Genomic DNA, 18,771 nt, shown 5'->3' on the forward strand with positions numbered 1-18,771 from the left:
GATTCTCTGAATTACTTGTCTGTGTAAGAGTTTAGCCCATGTGTAGAGAAGTCAGCACCCAATGCCCCTGTCCAGCAGGGACACAGGTAGAATCCTAGCTGTGTATTTTCTGTTTCCCATCCAGTTATCCAGATTGGGCTTAAAAAAGGATAAAGAGTTACTCTGCTTGACATGGAGAGAGAGAGTCTATTCCACAGATGGGGGAGTCTCTGGAACACAAATCTGTCCTGCCAACAAGTCCAGTTGATGTCACAGACCAGGTTGAGGCCACTGATGGGGGTTACTCGAGTGGAGCTTAACTTGCAGATATGCAGCAGTCCCATCAAGGCGGGATCTAGATTACAATGACAGAATAGTCCCATACATCTGCAACGTATATATATATATCTATGCATTTTCAATATCATCATGTGACAACAAGATTTTTCTAAACATGCCTTAGGAAATGCATACTTGAAAACATACAGTTAAATTTTCTAACTATATACACTATTCAACAATTCACATTAATGCAAAACATGCTTTGCTAACACAGTTTTAACTTTACAATAGCCGTGCCATGATAAGTGACAACAAATAACAAAACATGTCTCTTTCTGAAGTGCGCCTTCAGAGTTTAACATGATAGGTGGGAACTACAGGAGAATGTTGGTTAGAACACACAACTTTCTGGATGCACAACTGATGCTGAATACCTGCAGTATATGCAGCATCCCCTATTGTATCTTCTTTCCTTGCTGTTATTTCAACTATACATTTTAAATAAATTTTACATGCATCACATTTACTCTCCTTTGTTATGCTGAAGCTGTGTCCCAATCACATCCTTCATCAGCATTTCCTTTTTATTATGTACATGTGTCCCATTAATGGACAGAATTGCTTGTATATTTAAAAATAAATTTAATTTGCTCAAGTTTATGCACCAAACTATTTATATCTAACTTATCTTTCCTTGTCGACCTTCCTTTCCTCTTCATTATGTAATTTATACTGCCTTGCCTTGTGCTGTCTGCGCATGATCGCTTACTGGGTTGTGTGTATATATACAATCTGTTGCTTATATTGTGCGCTCAGCCTTCTGTGCACCTGTGTGTGGCCCCTAACAGGTGCTCTGACCATAAAAAGGTGCATCTGAATGTGAGGCTGTGCTTAGTCACTTGAATAGTTGATAAGCACTTTTGTTTGTCATGCTAACACAAATGAAGCATGTAGACTTAGTGTGACACGTACATGCACATTAATGAATCCCCAGACTTGTCTCATCATTATGAGGATGCAGTCAATTAAAACAAGTAAACCTACCCTCTTAGACCTTCCCACTAATTAGGTCTGAGGTAAAGCTCAAGAATGTGGAGCCTATAACAACTCACTACTTACCAGACAGTAGAATAAAGGGAAGATATAAATTATGCCTTTGAGTATTGTCCAGTACAACAAAGTCATTGTGTTTGCTCCACAGGAAAATGGCAATAAGATGGCATCTGTGGTACACTCGTTAATAATATAGCATTATTACGATCAAGCAAGCAGGCATACATACATACATGCATCCACTATAATTATTGGACAGGAACTATGAACAAATAAACTCCAAATGACTGAGCTAAAAACATCTCTAGCAGATCACAAATTTCTTGTCATCAAAATCTTATCCATCATCTTTTTAATGAGTTCATATGCATCCTGACCTCCTAAATGAGCTGTTCAGTGTGGATAGTATAGTATGTTATTCTGTCAGCTTTAGCTATCATCAAGTGAACAGATATATTAATGGGCTGATTCATTGTTGGTTGGATTAATGTAAATAATGCATACAGATTAGTTTCCATAGGTCTTGAATAAAAAATACTTATTTAATACTGATCTATCATCTCACTGCATGCAAAAGGAACAGAAAAATCTATCCCAGACTGCATGAGGTATCTACTTAGCATATGATACACCACCACCACCACCAGACAACTGTGCTAGGCTAAAATATCAATGACATCAGTGTGTCAGAGATTGGGGACATACTGAACACATGGCGGGAGAATAATTTGCCCATCTTGTGCTAGATGTGGAATAAGCTAGAACATTTCTTCTTAAATCCAGTCACACATCTCAAGATTTACTTTTATATTGTGTCTTTTTAGTATCTCAACATTGCTGACATTCAGGATTTGTTTGACTGTGGAAATGCATTTTTAGTTTGTTTTATCTTCCATTAGTAATAAATAAGTATATATATATATATATATATATATATATATATATATATATATATGTGTGTGTGTGTGTGTGTGTGTGTGTGTGTGTTTGTGTATATATATATATATATATATATATATATATATATATATATATATATATATATACAGGACATTAGGCTGTTTTGCCTTTAGATTGTACCTGATGTTGATGATTTAGATTGTATCTGCTGTTGATGCGCTTTTTTTTCCTTGAAGAAATAATTTTCTGCTGTTAGACCTGCAGAAATTCCTTTAGATTATTTTCAGATGTAACAGTCAGCAAATACCTGAGCCAGGAGTTACAACATACTGAACAAAAAGTCCAATTTAAAGTATTTCAAACAATACTGTATATATTTGTCCTTCTTGGTCCCCTCCAGCATTATTTCTTGATTAAAAAAAAAAAAACAAGCACCTATAATTTGATTCATAAGTTCATTGGTTACTTAAAGGCAGATGGTATGAATAACCTTACATAGCCAATCCATGCATCTTAAGAAGTATATCCAGTAATTTTGCCTCCTTTTTTGGTAAGGGCCATACTGCTAATCCCTTGATGAAATTAATCTGAAACCTCTCAATTATCAAAACCTATCCTGAAGGAGGATAGAGTGTTTTATGTATTTATTTACTGATATTGGATTACCAGGAAATTCCAACTGGATAGGAACCCATTTTCAGTGGAGGCATGAGGAAAAAGCTCCAAAGTATTATAACAACGTGTTAAGAACAATAATTTTACAATCTTCAAAAATAATTTAAAACCATCTATGTATAATATTAAAACATTGGTTAAGAATAGATAAAACTTACATGACAATGATTTAATATTTAGAAAAATAATACAAACAGGAATTGCAATATAAAGTGGGAGAAAACCATGGTTATGGTGTATTTAGAAAGGGAGTCGGGGGAGAAATCAATTGAGACAAGAAAGTGAGTGAAGAAGGGAAAGTAAGGAGGTGTAAGGTATGAAGAGGCACTTGTTCATTTTTAGCAATATAGTTTATCCTGGGTTGAGCAAGAACAGAGCCACATTTTAGCTAGGAAGTCTTTCAGAATTATTTTAAAGGACTGGAGGGAGAGTATTGACCAAATGGATGCAGGTAAGGAGTTTGAGGTCTTAGCGACATGGTATGAGTACAGACTGTGCCCATCAGATTTGATAAGTCTGAGGAAAGAGATGAGTTTTTGGCCACTGGATTATAAAGACCGATTGGGAACATAGTTGTGCAGAATGGTATTTAGAGTTGGGCATCCAGATGGATGCTGGATAATTGTATAGGTGGTAAGAAGCTGTGTATGTGTTAGTTGATGAGGCAGTTTTAGCAAATTTATGCTTTTTAGTGCTATACAGTGGTGGGTTCTGAAATTAGTATTTCCTACAAATGTTGTCATTTTATTATAGCATTATTTAAGTTCTGATTTTTGCGATGCTTGGAGGTTAGTAAGGATAGGAGCACTAAGAGAGCCTGACATCATACCTGTGGTGGTAAGTTGGTGGTAAATTTGCTAAGGTCTGATACTAGGATTCAGTCTAATAAGGAATTTGATGTCTTGCTATAATATGTGGGGCTATTAATTAGTTGTGTGAAACTATATAAGTTCTTGCTAAGATGTAGGGGACTTGGAGGTTATGTCCAACCAACTGATATTGACGTCGCCTAGTAGCATTTTTCTATTAGAATTGTTATGGATATCCAATGTTGGATATCTTCCAGTGTAGCTGTATTGTTGGGGGTGTAAAGGACAGTAATACACATTTATTTATATTTATTTATTTTTAGGAAAGTAATAAGAAGCTCTGCTGAACTGAATTTTGGTATTTGTTTGTTGTAGAGGGAAATGTGTCAGTTTTTTGGAAATATTAGAGCAATATCACCACCTTTCCTCTTTATATAGTCATTACAGTTTGTTTATAGTTCTGGGGTATAATTTTGAAGTTGTTTATGTTGGGTTTAAGCCAAGGTTCAGTTATGCCAAGAATGTCAGGCTTGTGTTGGGTAATCCAGGCATGTAGTTTAGTAGTTTAATTTCTTATGCTTCTAATATTTATGGCAACAAAAGTTAGATTAACAGGGTAGGGGTATCCCATTGTGCTAAACCAATTAATGTGCAAGGGAAATTTGTACTATAGGTAATTAATCCTTTGGGTAAGGAACCTATCCATTCAAGAATGTCTACTTATGTCACAGTGTAGGTTGTGAGTGTTCATAGGTTAATAGGTGTTTACCAGGCTAATCACTACAAGGTCCTTTTTAAGTCTAGCCATATTTCACAAATCTCTGACAAGTTTTACTATTCTTGGTAAGTGTAAACAGGGGCTTCAGAGATGAAACATTTACAAGCAGGGGCCTGGTAGATGACCCATTTACAGGCTACCTGTGTCCTTTGGAAACATAGATGCCAAACTAGAGATGAATATTCTGCTCCCCATTCAATTGTCCAAGTTACACTTAAATTGGATTAAGGAGAACTCTGCTTCACATGGATGGGAAGCCTGTTCCAAAGAAGGAGTATTCTCTTGGAAATATAACTGTATCTCCATTAGGACCTATTTATATCACAGGCAAGGTTTAAGTCTTTAGAATGGCTAATTCTGGTGCTGTTTGCTTTGCGGATATGCAGGAGTTTCATCAGGGTGGGGTCCAACAATGCCTTGTATGCCAGTCATATCTTTCCGTTCAACAGCCTGTAGGAGACAGACTATAGGGATAGGGCCTTGAGGCAGGCAACATAGGGCATGCTACTTATGCCCTGTATTCTTTTAAGGAGGAACCTCTGTGGACATTCTGGTTGATGGATGCACCTGGTTAAGTACATATCAAAGTGACATTGTAGTCAATGATAGGGTTGATGAATGCTGAATATAGTGGAAGCTAGATACCATACCTTTGTTGATAAGTTGCACAATGTAGCATGATTTCCTCACTACTGTAGACATGTGATGGTCAAAGGCTAGATTACTGTCTATGTGTATCCCCAAGTCCCTGACTACTGGGTCAGCTCTTAGGGGTACGTTGTCAATATGATAGTTACTAAGGGTGGATGTCTTCCCAAAGGGTAGTATTTTGCATTTCTTGGGATTAGTTTTAATCCATGGCTCTGACACTAGTTATTTGTCTGTATCAGCCCTTCCCAGAGAACATTTGTGCCAGTGGCGGATTCTCTAGTTGCTGCCAATTTGCAATCATCTGCAAATGTATTCATCTGTAAGCCATTGACATTGGCCTTGACTTCAGAGAAATAAGTGTCAAAAAAGAACAGTCCCAGAACCAATCCCTGAGGGACTCTACTTGTGATTGGCCTTTTTGTAGAGGTGGGCTCCCCAGTTCTAACTTCCTGGATCCTGTAAGTGAGCCAGCTGGCTATCCACAAGGTGACAGAAGGGTTTATACCTAATCTCTTGAGTTTTCAACAATATCCGAGTGGGGTATTGTGTCAAATGCCTTAACCAGGTCAAGGTAGGCAGTTTAAGCCATTTGTCCCTCATCCATTGCTTTGGTAACTTTCTCAAAGAAATCCCCCAGGTTGAGTAGCATGACTTGCCTTTACTGAAACCAAATTGGGTTAGGTCCAGTGTCTGGAGGCTTCCTATGCCATTATTCATCATTTTGATGATAATTCTTTCCATGACTTTCAACTCAGTAGAATCCTGGCTCTGTGATAACCTGCTAATACATAACCCTAAAAAAAAACAAAACTCCGACTCTTTCTTCTTAAAGCCCTCACCCACCTTAAATCAACCTTTTCAGTAGTCTCCCTTAATAACACATCCATCATAGTTGAAAGAGGAACAAAACTACTAGGAGTAACAATAGATGACCAACTTAAATTTGACTTACATATAAATAACTGTATTAAAAAGACACAACCAAAACTGGGCCTTCTCTATCAAAACAAAAGATTTCTTACAAATAAAGCAAGGGTTACCCTCTCTCACTCATACCTACTACCCATCTATTGTATAGCTGTCAAATTCTCACTAATCTCAACTTCACACTTCTAGCAAAACTAGAATCCACCTATAACAAGGTTGCAAGATTCGCCGCCCAACAAACTTATAAATCTCACCATTGTCTCTCACTAAGATACTTAAACTGGCTTGAACTACCCCACTCACTCCTTCACCCCCAATTACAGATAATCCATACAATTCTATACTAGCAATCCGTCTATCCTAGCCTATCCTCTTTAATCTCTCAGTACTCCCCGAACAGGTCCTTACGTAGCTCTGACCAAAACCTGTTACAAATATACAAAGCTAAAACTAAATTTGGATGCAATCTCTATAGCTCCAATCCTTCTATAGCATGGAATAAACTGCCACTAGAAATCAGGTCTCTTACACAAACTAATCAATTCAAAACTGCAACCAAAGAATATCTAAAAGCCCACTGGTCCTGTCCTTGTTATCATCCTCCATAAAGTACATTCAGTTCACTTGCTAAACTCTGCCTTACTATTCACTATCAGTATGTCCTCTTACCTCCGATGATAAACTATAACCTCTGCATACTATTTACCTTTACATCTACAGATCTCATTTACTCTTCTGATCTCAATTATTTACTAGAAACATCTACTGTTACTTATAATTATTGCTGCTTTTTATGAATTATTGTCTTATATTGTTTAATGCTTACATTTCAAAACAATAAAGCTTCTTAACTAATTACCTATGTATTAATTAATATACTTTCTATGTAACTACTTTGAAATTCTAATGTTTTTAATGACTTGTATACTGCGGAGCTTTTCTCCCCGGGCCTCCGCTAAAAAAGGGCTATTCAGCTCAGTCGGACCATCCCAGTCAACGAATGTAAAATAATAGATAATAATAATAATAAAAAATTACTTCACAAAAGAGACTAGTGAGACTTATGGGTCTATAATTTATTGTGTCTGTTGATGGCCCACCTTTGTGCAGAGGGATGACTGTTGCTGTTCTCTGTTTATGAGAGTACAAATAGCAATTCCAGAGGGTCTGATAAGTCATGTTTCCTGCTATGTAGAAGGCATCATGTGATATTGTCTGAGCCCATTGATGAAGTGTTTTTGGCCTTAGAGAGAACATTAAGTACCTGTTTCCTAGTAATAGTGGAGGGAGTTATATTTGAGAGTATTTCCTGAGAGAAGGCTGAGATGGATAGAAGGGTAAAGTTGGAGCTGGATTTGTCGGCCAGTAGTTTTGCTATATTTTCTGGCTCGGTAAAGGTGGCTCCATTAGCAATGAGCTCTGCACACAATTATGTATTGACTTTGAGGTTGCAGACATAGTTAAATAATGCCTTGTGGTAGTCCTTGGCCTGGGAGGCCATATTTACCTCTGTCTTTGGTAACTCTATTTGTCCTCTGAGTTGTTTGTTCAGTTTGATGAGACTGCTGACTGCTACAACTCCTAATTTTCTAGAGCTATGTCCATAACCTCAGAGGAAATGCACAACAATGTATAGAACTTATTGTAAATGGCATCACCCACACTGAACACTGGGGTCAGAATGGACAGATGATAAGTCAGCAAGCAAAGGAGAGAGTAGTATTGCTGAAACTGAATTCATCCTAAACTCTTGGTGGGTATCTTCACGAGGTGGACCCTGTTTTTCAAAAAATCTCTATTTAGACTATATTTTATATTACATATGTCATGGACAGAAGTAAGTCAAAAATGAAAAAAGATAGGTGGGTGCACAAGACCCCAAGATAAAACGTGCCCGATCCTTGTAGGCATACTGGTGTCAAAAGTGGAAAAAAAGGACAGTGTGGAATCCTCAAAATACAGACACATTCCTACAATGGGGCCAGGCCAGCCAGGCCCAGGGGAGAGGATGGCCTCCACGGTTGCAGAAGGAAGTAGCAGTCCATAAAAATCACAAAAACGGGTAGACCAAAGAAGAGCCATAAAGACAATAGAGTGGACTATTGATGATAAGAAAGAAATTATGTATTGTTACTATCATGCAAAAAGCCGAGAATTTCCAGACACAGGATATGCAAAATGATTAAGGCAGAAATTAAAGGGAAAAAATATACATCCACAAGAAGCTTCAAATAAAAAAAAAAATGGTATTCATTAATATGAGATTTGTGAAAAAACATTATATAGACCAAGTCATTTTGATCTGTTTGGAAAAAGAAGCATCTGAGGAAGTGCAAAAATATAAATAACAAAACCTAGTGATTTATGAAAAGTATAAAAATGAAATATGGACATGGGAAAGAGAGATGTGATATGGTGAGATATTTATGCAAAGTCAAAAGCCAAATAAGTGAATCCAAAAAAAGGCAGCCCCAAAGACATTCAAAGAAAAATACAGGCAAAGGCATCCAAATATGGAAAATTTCACAATAAAAAATAATATCACAAAGAGAGAATGTAGAAAAGAAGATTAGTAAAGTAGAAGTTACAAAAATAGAAGTTGACATTATGGAATGCCTGTGATGTGAAGGATTTGGTGTAGAAGATCTAATACAGGTTACATCACAGCATGATGGAACTAGTCCCCAAAGTAAGGAGAAACAAGAAGATCAGGAGGCATCTGAAGAGGAAACATGGACATGGGAAAGAGAAAAAGATTTAATATGGTGTAATATTTATGCAAAGGAGAAAGCTAAACTAATCAATACAAAAGGAGCAGCACCAAAGATATTTAAAGAGAAATACAGGCAAAGGAACCCAGATATGGAAAACTTTAATACAAAAAATAAGAAGACAAAGAGGAAAAGTAGAAAAGAAAATTAGTAATGGAGAAGTTAAAGAAATAGAAACTGAGGTTATGGAGTACCTGTGAAGTGAAGATTCAGTGTAGAAAATCTTACTCAGAAAGCACCACAGCAGGATAGACCAATGGATAGCTAAATTAAGGAGAAACCAGTGGAAGGAGAAGCAACTGGTCAGTTGCCATATAAAGATTTTTGGAGCCTTCCACAAGAGAACAGTATAAATGCTTACTTGAAGCTGGACAGCAAGGGAAGGAACAGAAAACTGTAACAACTCTGACACAGTCACTATTGAGTGAAACACCAGTGAATTCCCATATGACAGAGCAACAGATGACACATGATGAAATTGAAGAGAATGTGCCACAGGAAGATGCTATAGAACTTTCTATAGAATGCCCACAGGAAATGGAGAACAAAAAATGTGACTTCAGTTTAGAAGAAAATGAGTTAAGAGAAGAGTTGCTTAATTTAACAGAGTTAGATAGACATATTAAGATCAGTGAAAGAAATAGACTGCAGAAGGTCAATAAAACCCAAATTCAGAAGTTTGATAAAACAAATGAACACAGTAATTAGGACTGCCCATAGAGATGCATGATATATATCAGAAGTAAACAGGATATAACTGCGCAGCTAAATCAATAACATATAAAATTCTACCACAGGAACACAGAATAATAAGGGAAAGGAAGGAGAGAAATTGAATATCATCATAGAAGTATCGAATAGAGAAAACTATAAAGCAATTAAGACAAGAAGTGTCACTGTTAGAAGAGTATAGAAGAGGGAACATATCAACAAAAATACTCAGAAAGATGTGATAAAAGCAATATGCAGTATTATAATGGATCAGGATTTATCATCCACTATCACAAATAATAAACTAAAAATATTAGCACAAGCAGAAAAATGTAGATGCTACACAGATAAATATGAAGGAAAAGTACACAACAAACAATTTATTGTTGACCAAAAAAGTTTTATAGAGAACTGGGAAACAAGGTAAAATGAAATGAAAGATCACCAAACAAAGAAATAGATACATTTTGGAGAAATATTTTTGAAGATCCTGTGGAACATAACAAAGATGCTAAATGTATAGAAGAAGTAAAAGAAAGAATAAGAAGTTCAAAGGTACAGTATATAAAATGGAATGAAGTAACAGCCAGAGAGATTGAAACAAAGTTAAGAAAAGCCTCTAATTGGAAAACTCCAGGCCTAGATACAGAACATAACTTCTTTTTAAAAGTATTAACATCTTTGCATGAAGATTTAGCAATGAGTAAGAACTATTTATATGTGCACCCCGAACAGACATCAACCTGGTTAACAACAGGAAAATCGATAAACAATGCTCCTACATAAGAGTGAACCTGCAAGCTACACTAAAAATTATAGACCAGTAACTTGCCTTCCAATGACATATAAACTACACACTGCAATTGATGCTAACAGAACTTATAGTCATTTAGAAGAAAACTCAATTATGGCAATAGAACAAAAGGGCAATAAAAAAGTCATATGGAACAAATGATCATTTGTTGTTAAATAAAGTAATAGTAGAGAACTGTAAAAAAGGGAAGAATCTAAATATGGCATGGACTGGCTACAAAAAAGCATTTGACAGTATATCACATTCATAGATAAAAGAGTGCTTAAAATGTATAAGATACACCCTACACTGATAAACTACATCAGAGCAACCAAGAAACAGTGGCAAACCACTTTGCAGCTAAGCCATGATAAACGACAAATTATTATTCCATGGATAAAAATCCAAAGGTGGATATTCCAGGGTTACTCTCTGTCACTGCTGCTCTTTTGTCTTGCCCTTAACCCATTAAGCTGTTTGCTTAACAGATTAGGTCATGGCTATAATTTGGCTCCCAGAAAGCAACAAAATGTAAAGACTTCTCATCTTCTCTTTGTCAACAATTTAAAACTAAAAAAAGCACAATATAAGGAAAAACCATGCTGACAGCAAAAGCCAACAAACAATACAAATTCCAAGCACAGTGGGAGCTAGTAGTAAACATCTGACTCACAAAGTAGTGTAAAATCCATGTGTTTATTTGAGAATCCACTCAAAGTTTCATGAAATTCAAGCATAAAACATAAAAATAAGTACCCCAATAATGTATTAGAGGATTCTGCTTTTCACCGAGAATTAATAGAAGTTTTTGATCAGTGTGTTTTTTTCCATTATGGAATTAATAATTAGAAACAATAAAAAAGAAATGGAAAATGTCCAGCTGAAGATAGAGAATATAAATAAAGTGATTGTAGAAGATCTATTATTTACAGTAGAGGAAGAAAAAAAAAACAAATATTGCAATATCAAAAATAAAATTGAAGAAAAAGTTGGTTATTAATGAAAAGAAAAAGGAAAAAGTACAATAGAGACATACAGGAATGTAATGAACATAGAAGCTTTCCTAAGCCAAAATAGATCTTTTTTAGTATGCAAAGAAGTTATGACAGAGAGAAGTATGAGCAGGATGATCATGCTAGGAAGTTTTGTAATAGAAGATTAGATACGTCAGATGAATTTGAGGGAGAATATTATCAAGGAAAGGATAGAGGAATGGATGAAAGGATCCCTTTAGAGTAGGCCCCCCCGAGCAGATCAGAGAAAATAAAAAACAAGCCTCCAAACTTTCATCAATACTACAGGGGGGAAAATTAGACAAAGTGGATAAGCTAAGTAGTAAAGTAAGAGGTACAGAATGTGAAAATCCTGATATTATAAGTAAAATAGGGACAGTGTATATGAGTGGAGAGGTTATAAGATTTTTAACTACAGTAATATAGAAATTAATAAAACATTTTAAATTATTTATGAAAGGTTTTAAATGTGTATCAAGTTATAAGATGGATATAAATAAAGCTTATCATAGCCTTAAAATTATTCACTAGAAAGAAAAACTTAGAATATATGATGTCTAAGGACCCCAATAAAGAACAAAATAGTTCTATTTTCACAAGAAAAAATATATTTAACCACCCACTTCATTCACAATTGAAAAGTTTTGAAATGTTGGTCAAGAAAGAATTAAGGAAAATTTTGAGAAATAAGAAAGTAAGACCAAATTTGGCAAAAGAGGAAAAATATATTGCATTCTATCAAAAGAAACGAGAATATCTAAGTGCTAAAGTTTGACAAAGGGGGTGGACCATCATCATAGATAATATTACCTAGTAGCTAAGATGATGGAAATTTTGGAAGATGCTGAAAAATATATGAGTATCCAAAAATGAAATAACTATAGCTTATGCTAAAATTGACTGTATATTACATGATATGCTTATAGAAGGGATGATTAATGTGGAGACATTTACTTTTCTAAAAACAGAAAAAACAATTGTTCCCCTTATATTTGGAATCCCCAATGTGCACAAAACTATTGATGATCCATCTATGAGACCCAAAGTAGCCAATGGGTCCAACACCCACTTATTAGCAATATACATACATAAACAACTGAAAACCTTGGATGTGGATCAAAATGGATATTTAAAGGACTCATGGGAATACTTAAGGGAAATCAATAAAGATTTATTTGATAATAACATCATTTACACTACTATAGATGCAGTGGACCTTTTTTCAAGTATACTGCATAGCATAAGGCTTAATTGGTTTGAGGAAGTCATTGCGAAAATAGGTAAGGTGAAAGCAGATGAGCATAGAGTTCTTGTTGAATATTTGGATTTGGTGCTCAATAATAATTTTGTTGCATTTGTGGGGGAACTCTATAAGCAGATTAGTGATCTAGCTATGGGAGCCAGTTGTGCCCAATATATGTTAATATAATTCTCCAAATTTGGGAAAATAATTACATTTTTAAATCTCTCTATGATAAGTATTGGAGCCACTATAAATTATTTTTAAATAATATATGTATTTTTTTGAAAAGTAACAATGGATGTTTTAGAATTTATCTATTATATACGGCAATCTACAAGCTTCTTAAAATTCACATATAAAATAAGCACTGCAAAGCTTGATTACTTAGATATAACCATACATGAGATGCTGGATAAACATAAGATAAGTCTACAATCTGTAGAAAAGAAACATTCTCAAATTCATACTTATACTATATCAGTGCTCAGCCTTATAAACAGAAGCAAAATATTATCAAAGGCCAATTGATTATAGCATCCAGAATGATATCTGAGGATGATGATTTTGTGTCAGAGCGGGATGTTATTAAAAAGATGTTTTTGGAAAGAAGGTAGACTGAGAGGATTATTGAAGAAGTTTTGAGGGAAGTTAAAGAAGGTAGAAAGGAAAGATATCAACCTATAATAGATATTAAGGAAAAGCCTTCTAATATATTGGATAAAACTAATTATGTGAAGGATAGTGATGGATTAAACACTAAGGGTTAATGTGGGGCCTTCATTTTGAATTTTAACAAGAATGCTGCTATGATGAAAGAGACGGTAATTAACTACTGGGAATTTTTTCAGGATTTTTCAGATGAATCCAATATATCTGGAGAACCAGTTAGATTTACCTATAAGAAGGGTATGAATTTGAAAGAAATGTATGGACAAAAAAGAATAAGGATAAATGATATGAAAAAGGAATGAAGAAAAAGGGCACTTATAAATGTGGAAGATGTTAACAATGTGTACACATAAGCAATACTGACAGTGTTTATATTCCTAGTAGAGATGTGATGATAAAAGCTAAAGAATATAACAATTGTGGCAGTATATGTTTAGTTTATTTGGCTACATGTGAAGTTTGTCAAGCATTTTACGTGGGAAAGACGAAAAGGGGCTTAAAAAGAATGTATTTATGAACAATACTATAGTATAAAAACAAAAAAAACTGAATAATGTTTTTATTTAAGCATACTTTAATATGTAAACAAACTGGGTTTGCATTTTTTGTTCTTGAGACTATAGTTATGAATAGAAGAGGAGGCCCTTGGGAGGAAACAATGGAATATAGAGAGACATACTGACAAGTAGTCTTACAAGCTAATAAGACTCCTGGGATGAATGAAAATATATCTTTGTCACCTGTTCTTAAATTAAGATCAGCTAGACATTAACATTTTTTTATTAGATAATAATTTACTGACACATTTTATTATAAAGTACCTTAGGGTTATCAGATATATTATAGAGCACCAATATGTTCTGCTTCCTACATGAATGATTTTCTAAGTATAATATGAAAATTCTTAAGAGTGTCAAAAGTATTTAATTTAGGTAAATTACTGATACTACATGTATGAGGCCGCAGTGGTGCAGCGGTTAGCATTGTCGCCTCACAGCAAGAGGTTCTCCCATTCGATTCTTGGCTTTGGCACCTTCTGTGTGAAGTCTGCATATCCTCCCCATGGTTGAGTGATGTTTAAAGATATGCAAGTAGGTGCGTGTGTGAATGGGCGTGCCTTCTTTGAAGGTTTGGGCACCGGTCTGGCACCTCGGCACCGTAAAAATCCACTGCCAATCATTAGTGGACCGGAGTTCCGCTGTGGCAACTCCTAACCAGGAAAAGCTGAAAGACATTACTTACTGATGAAATACATGTATTATTCTCCCCTATTTGTTTTTTGCAGGTTGGGAGCTTATAAGTTTTTAACATGTTATACTTTTAACAATTTTAGTCTTGGCTGCCACTTTGGTGCAGTATGTTGTATTTTATATTGTATTTTATATTATCTAATATTATTTGTTTTTGTTCTTCTTTTTTCCCTTGTATATATGACACTCTGCACATATCCACCACTTTCATTTTGATACTGATAGGAATTTTATGGTTTTATGTTTTTTGCTTCTATAAATGTGTACATATTGCTTAATTGCTTAAATACTTTATAATAAGTGTTTGAGGAAAGAATGAACTTGTTTGGTTTTACAAAGAGCACAGATAAATTATTTGATGGTGTTAGATTAGTTTTTTAGTGAGATGTATTTTATTGTATTTTAGATACTGTTATGTTCTAGTTGATTGGAGTGCTTTTACTATATTAAGTTCAGATCTGTGTAATTAAGTTGCATAATGGAGGGTATTTAAGTGGATTAGCACCTTTATTGAATTAATAGTCTGATGAAGTCCCAGTAAAACAGGGATGAAAACTGCGGTGAGGAAGTTAATGCATTTTATGCTTGAATTTCATGAAACTTTGAGTGGATTCTCAAATAAACATGTGGATTTTACACTACTTCATGAGTCAGATGTTTACTACTAGCCCCCACTGTGCATGGCATTTGTATTGTCTGTTGACAATTTAAAACTGTATAGCTCAACAGATAAGGAACTGAAAGCACAACTGCAAGTAGTCAAACATTTTTAGATGATATAAGAATGTCATTTGGTGTTGATAACTGTGCATAAACAACCTTTAAAGCAGTAAGCTGCAACACCAAGAAAACATCAGTTTGGGGCAAGAATGTGATATAAAAGAACATGAGCAAGAGGGAGTGTATAAATATTTGGGAACTGATGAAGGATCAACAATAAAACATGAACAAATGTGAATAAAACTTAGTAAGGAATATTATAGACTTACATTAATCCTGAAAACTGCATTGATATCTAGGAACAAAATTCAAGCTATAAACCAATTTGCTCTTCCTGTCCTAACTTTCAGTTTTAGAGTGACTTATTGGCCCCAAAAGATGATTGATAGATTAGATAGGAAAACAAGAAGGATGCTTCATGCTCATCAAATGATTTATAAAAATAAGTGTATACCAAGATTATATATTCCTCATTCGGATGGAGGTATGGGTCTACTTGAAATTGATTACATGTACAGATCTGCAGTCATGGGACTGCATACATATTTACTGACCTCATAACACCCAACCATAGTGAAAGTTTTGAAACATGAGGAGAATAAATCTAAGATGACTTCCCTTCTTAGTCTAGCAGAAGCATATTGACATCAAGCGTGAATGGAAATCAAACCAGATGTAGATAAAAATCAGACAGCAACTGAATGCTCCAAAAAACAAAAGAAAGAATATAAGATGAAGGATCAGGTGAGAAGGCAAGAAATGTGGAAAATGCATAAATATAGTTGCAAGTATAGAAAACTCCTGGAAGAACCTCATGTAGATCAGGATCAAATGCAATGTTAAGGAGAGGCAAATTCAAACCAAAAAATGAATGGTTAATATTGGTGGCCCAAGATATTGTGCTACGTACAAGTTGGTTTAAAAAGTCCATTGAACATGTGGGAGAAACAGACAAGTGTAGGTTTTGTAAAACAAAATTGGAAACAGTTGCACACCTTGTTGCTGGTTGTGACATACTAATGGCAGAAGAACTGTATACTGAAAGATATAATAATATGGCAAGACTGTTGCACTGGGGATTGTGCAAACATTATAATATTTAAGTAGCTGAAAAACACTGAAAACTTGAGTCAAAAAGTATCATAGAAAATAATGAAGTCTACATCACATGGGATCACCCATTGCCAACAGTTCAAAAGACAGATGCGAGAAAACCAGGTATAGTGGTCCATGAAAAGAAGGCAAAAGTAGCATTGATCACTGAAATCCCCAGTGACTACAGTGTCTTGCATACAGAGAGACACAAAGTCATAAGATATCAGGATTTCCAGGCAGAAATGAGAACAATGTGGAAGAAAGATACCCAAACAGTTCCAATAGTAGTAGGAGCAATGGGTCTTATAAAAAAAGACTCTACAACCGCATTTAGATATGTTGCCAATACATGCAACTCCATACGATTTGCAGAAGGAGTCATTACCGGGCACATTGCGGGTGCTGCGAAGAGCACTTCTGGCTGACATCAAAGACTGAAAGAATACTAATTTGATGAACTTTAATCATACTTTGACTTAGGAATGGGGTCCATTCCCATCATGATATTAGAAACCCAAAAGATTTGGAGAAATTAAAAAAGAGGCAAAACAGATATTACTCAACTTACGTGTTGTGCCTGTCTCAACCAAATCATATCTGCATCTTTCACAGGGTAGTGAATGTAAGTTCATTCATTTAAATATTGTCAACAGCAACAATATACTCATATTTGAGGAGAAGGGACTTAAGGTATCTGGTTGTATTATGGATCCTGGTAAGAGAGAGAGAGAGACCTCACTCTGATCCTTTCCTTGCAAAGCCTGCTGAGTGGAGCACCAGTGTGCCTAACTAGTATTACTGTGTGTGTTGACAATGTTGGGGTTCCTTGTGGGAGAAGACATGAAGACAGAGTGACACACTTTAGTTGTAGGTGAAAGTGAAGTTGTGTTAGACCGAGTCGTGTTATATGACTAAGGTTTGTTCAAATGAGGTCTTGGTGGCTTTAGATAATGATTTGTCAACAACTTTGCCAAAGTGGGTTTAATTATTAGGTAGTTCCAATACATTGTTAAACTGCTTATTGATGTGTAATATGTGAGAGGTTAAACTAAATTTAAGAAGTATCTACCTCTCACAAGCAGCATCAGTAAATGATAAAAGTAAGTAATTATCAGTAATCATGATGCATTTGTTACACTGCCTCAGAGTTTCTAAAGCAAGCAGGCTGGCAGCAAAAAGGGCCAGAGTACAGTGTGAGCTTGTGTCACCTGAGACCATTATGTGAATAGTTAGTAGTGACTACATGAATGGCTAATTACCACAAATATTAAGTAGGAGTCATCAAATGTCCTGCAAGTAAGCAAGTGAACCAGATCATGGGAGTTAGTATTAAACTTTAGAATCTCAGAAGGACAGACAGCAAAAATTACAGACTGCCTTAGGCACACTTGGTAATTCCAAGCTGAAAGTATGATAGTAACTATTGTGGAGCTGTTAGGGAACTACATCTCAGTACAGACTGTTAGACTTAGTGCAGCAGGTCTAATCTCAGGTGAAAAAGCATGAGCGACATACATACAAAAGTACAATTTGAGCTGCAGGCTTTGACAAGCTCAATATACTCAATTTATCACTATAAAGTGTGGCCCATCATAGTAAGCTACTTGTATATTAGGCAAACACCCATCTAAAAAAGCAAAGCACTAATCAGCAGCAAGAGAAGAACAGACAGACAGAAAGACTGCAATGTAAACAGCAGTCAGTTCAGGCAGGCAGAAGCAGAACCATTGCTGTACTCATCAGGAATAGCAACCACAACCAGGTGCTCTAAGTTCAGCAAAAGTTAATAGGATGCCATTCACCATACTGGCAACAGCCTGAATATGCTCCTATATATCGTATTGATCTTGCTAAAGTCCTGGTTTGCCAATTCATTTTATTTGTAGATTATGTGTTAATGCTCTACCAAGTTTGAATGAAAGTATTAATTATTACTTTATGTTAAAGAAAAAAAATAGGCCTATTTTAAACACCGAGTGTATGAAATTAATTGCAAAAAAAACTTTCTACGAGTATTTTTTTATATCATTATTTTTTTTATATATGTGTATTTTTAAATAACGTTTCTTGGAGGCTCAAGTAATATTCTAATGTTGAAGTCATGTGATTAGTTGGATGTATTTAAGAGAAAGACTTTTAAGAATAGTTTTATCTGATGAAGTCTTCAGTGAAAGATGATAGCACTCATGTTGCATGTTTACTAAATTATTTTCTATTAGCAGCAATTCTCAATCTCTTTTTACCAGCACTTGATAATTGTTTTGGAGTTATCTCCAAAGACCATCATAACTCAGATAGAGATCTTAGGGAGCTGAGAAAAAAGCAAAAACAGCTCCTCATATTTTGAATGAAAAAATAATCAAAACTTGCTGCACTCATTTCATAAAAAACAATTCTTGTGGCAAGCCCCCACCCCTCCACATGCCTGTACTTATATATTTTGCATTCTTAC

This window comes from Protopterus annectens, chromosome 12.part0 (assembly GCF_019279795.1).
Source record: "Protopterus annectens isolate FY-2018-M chromosome 12.part0, PAN1.0, whole genome shotgun sequence".
Classification (NCBI taxonomy): domain Eukaryota; kingdom Metazoa; phylum Chordata; order Ceratodontiformes; family Protopteridae; genus Protopterus; species Protopterus annectens.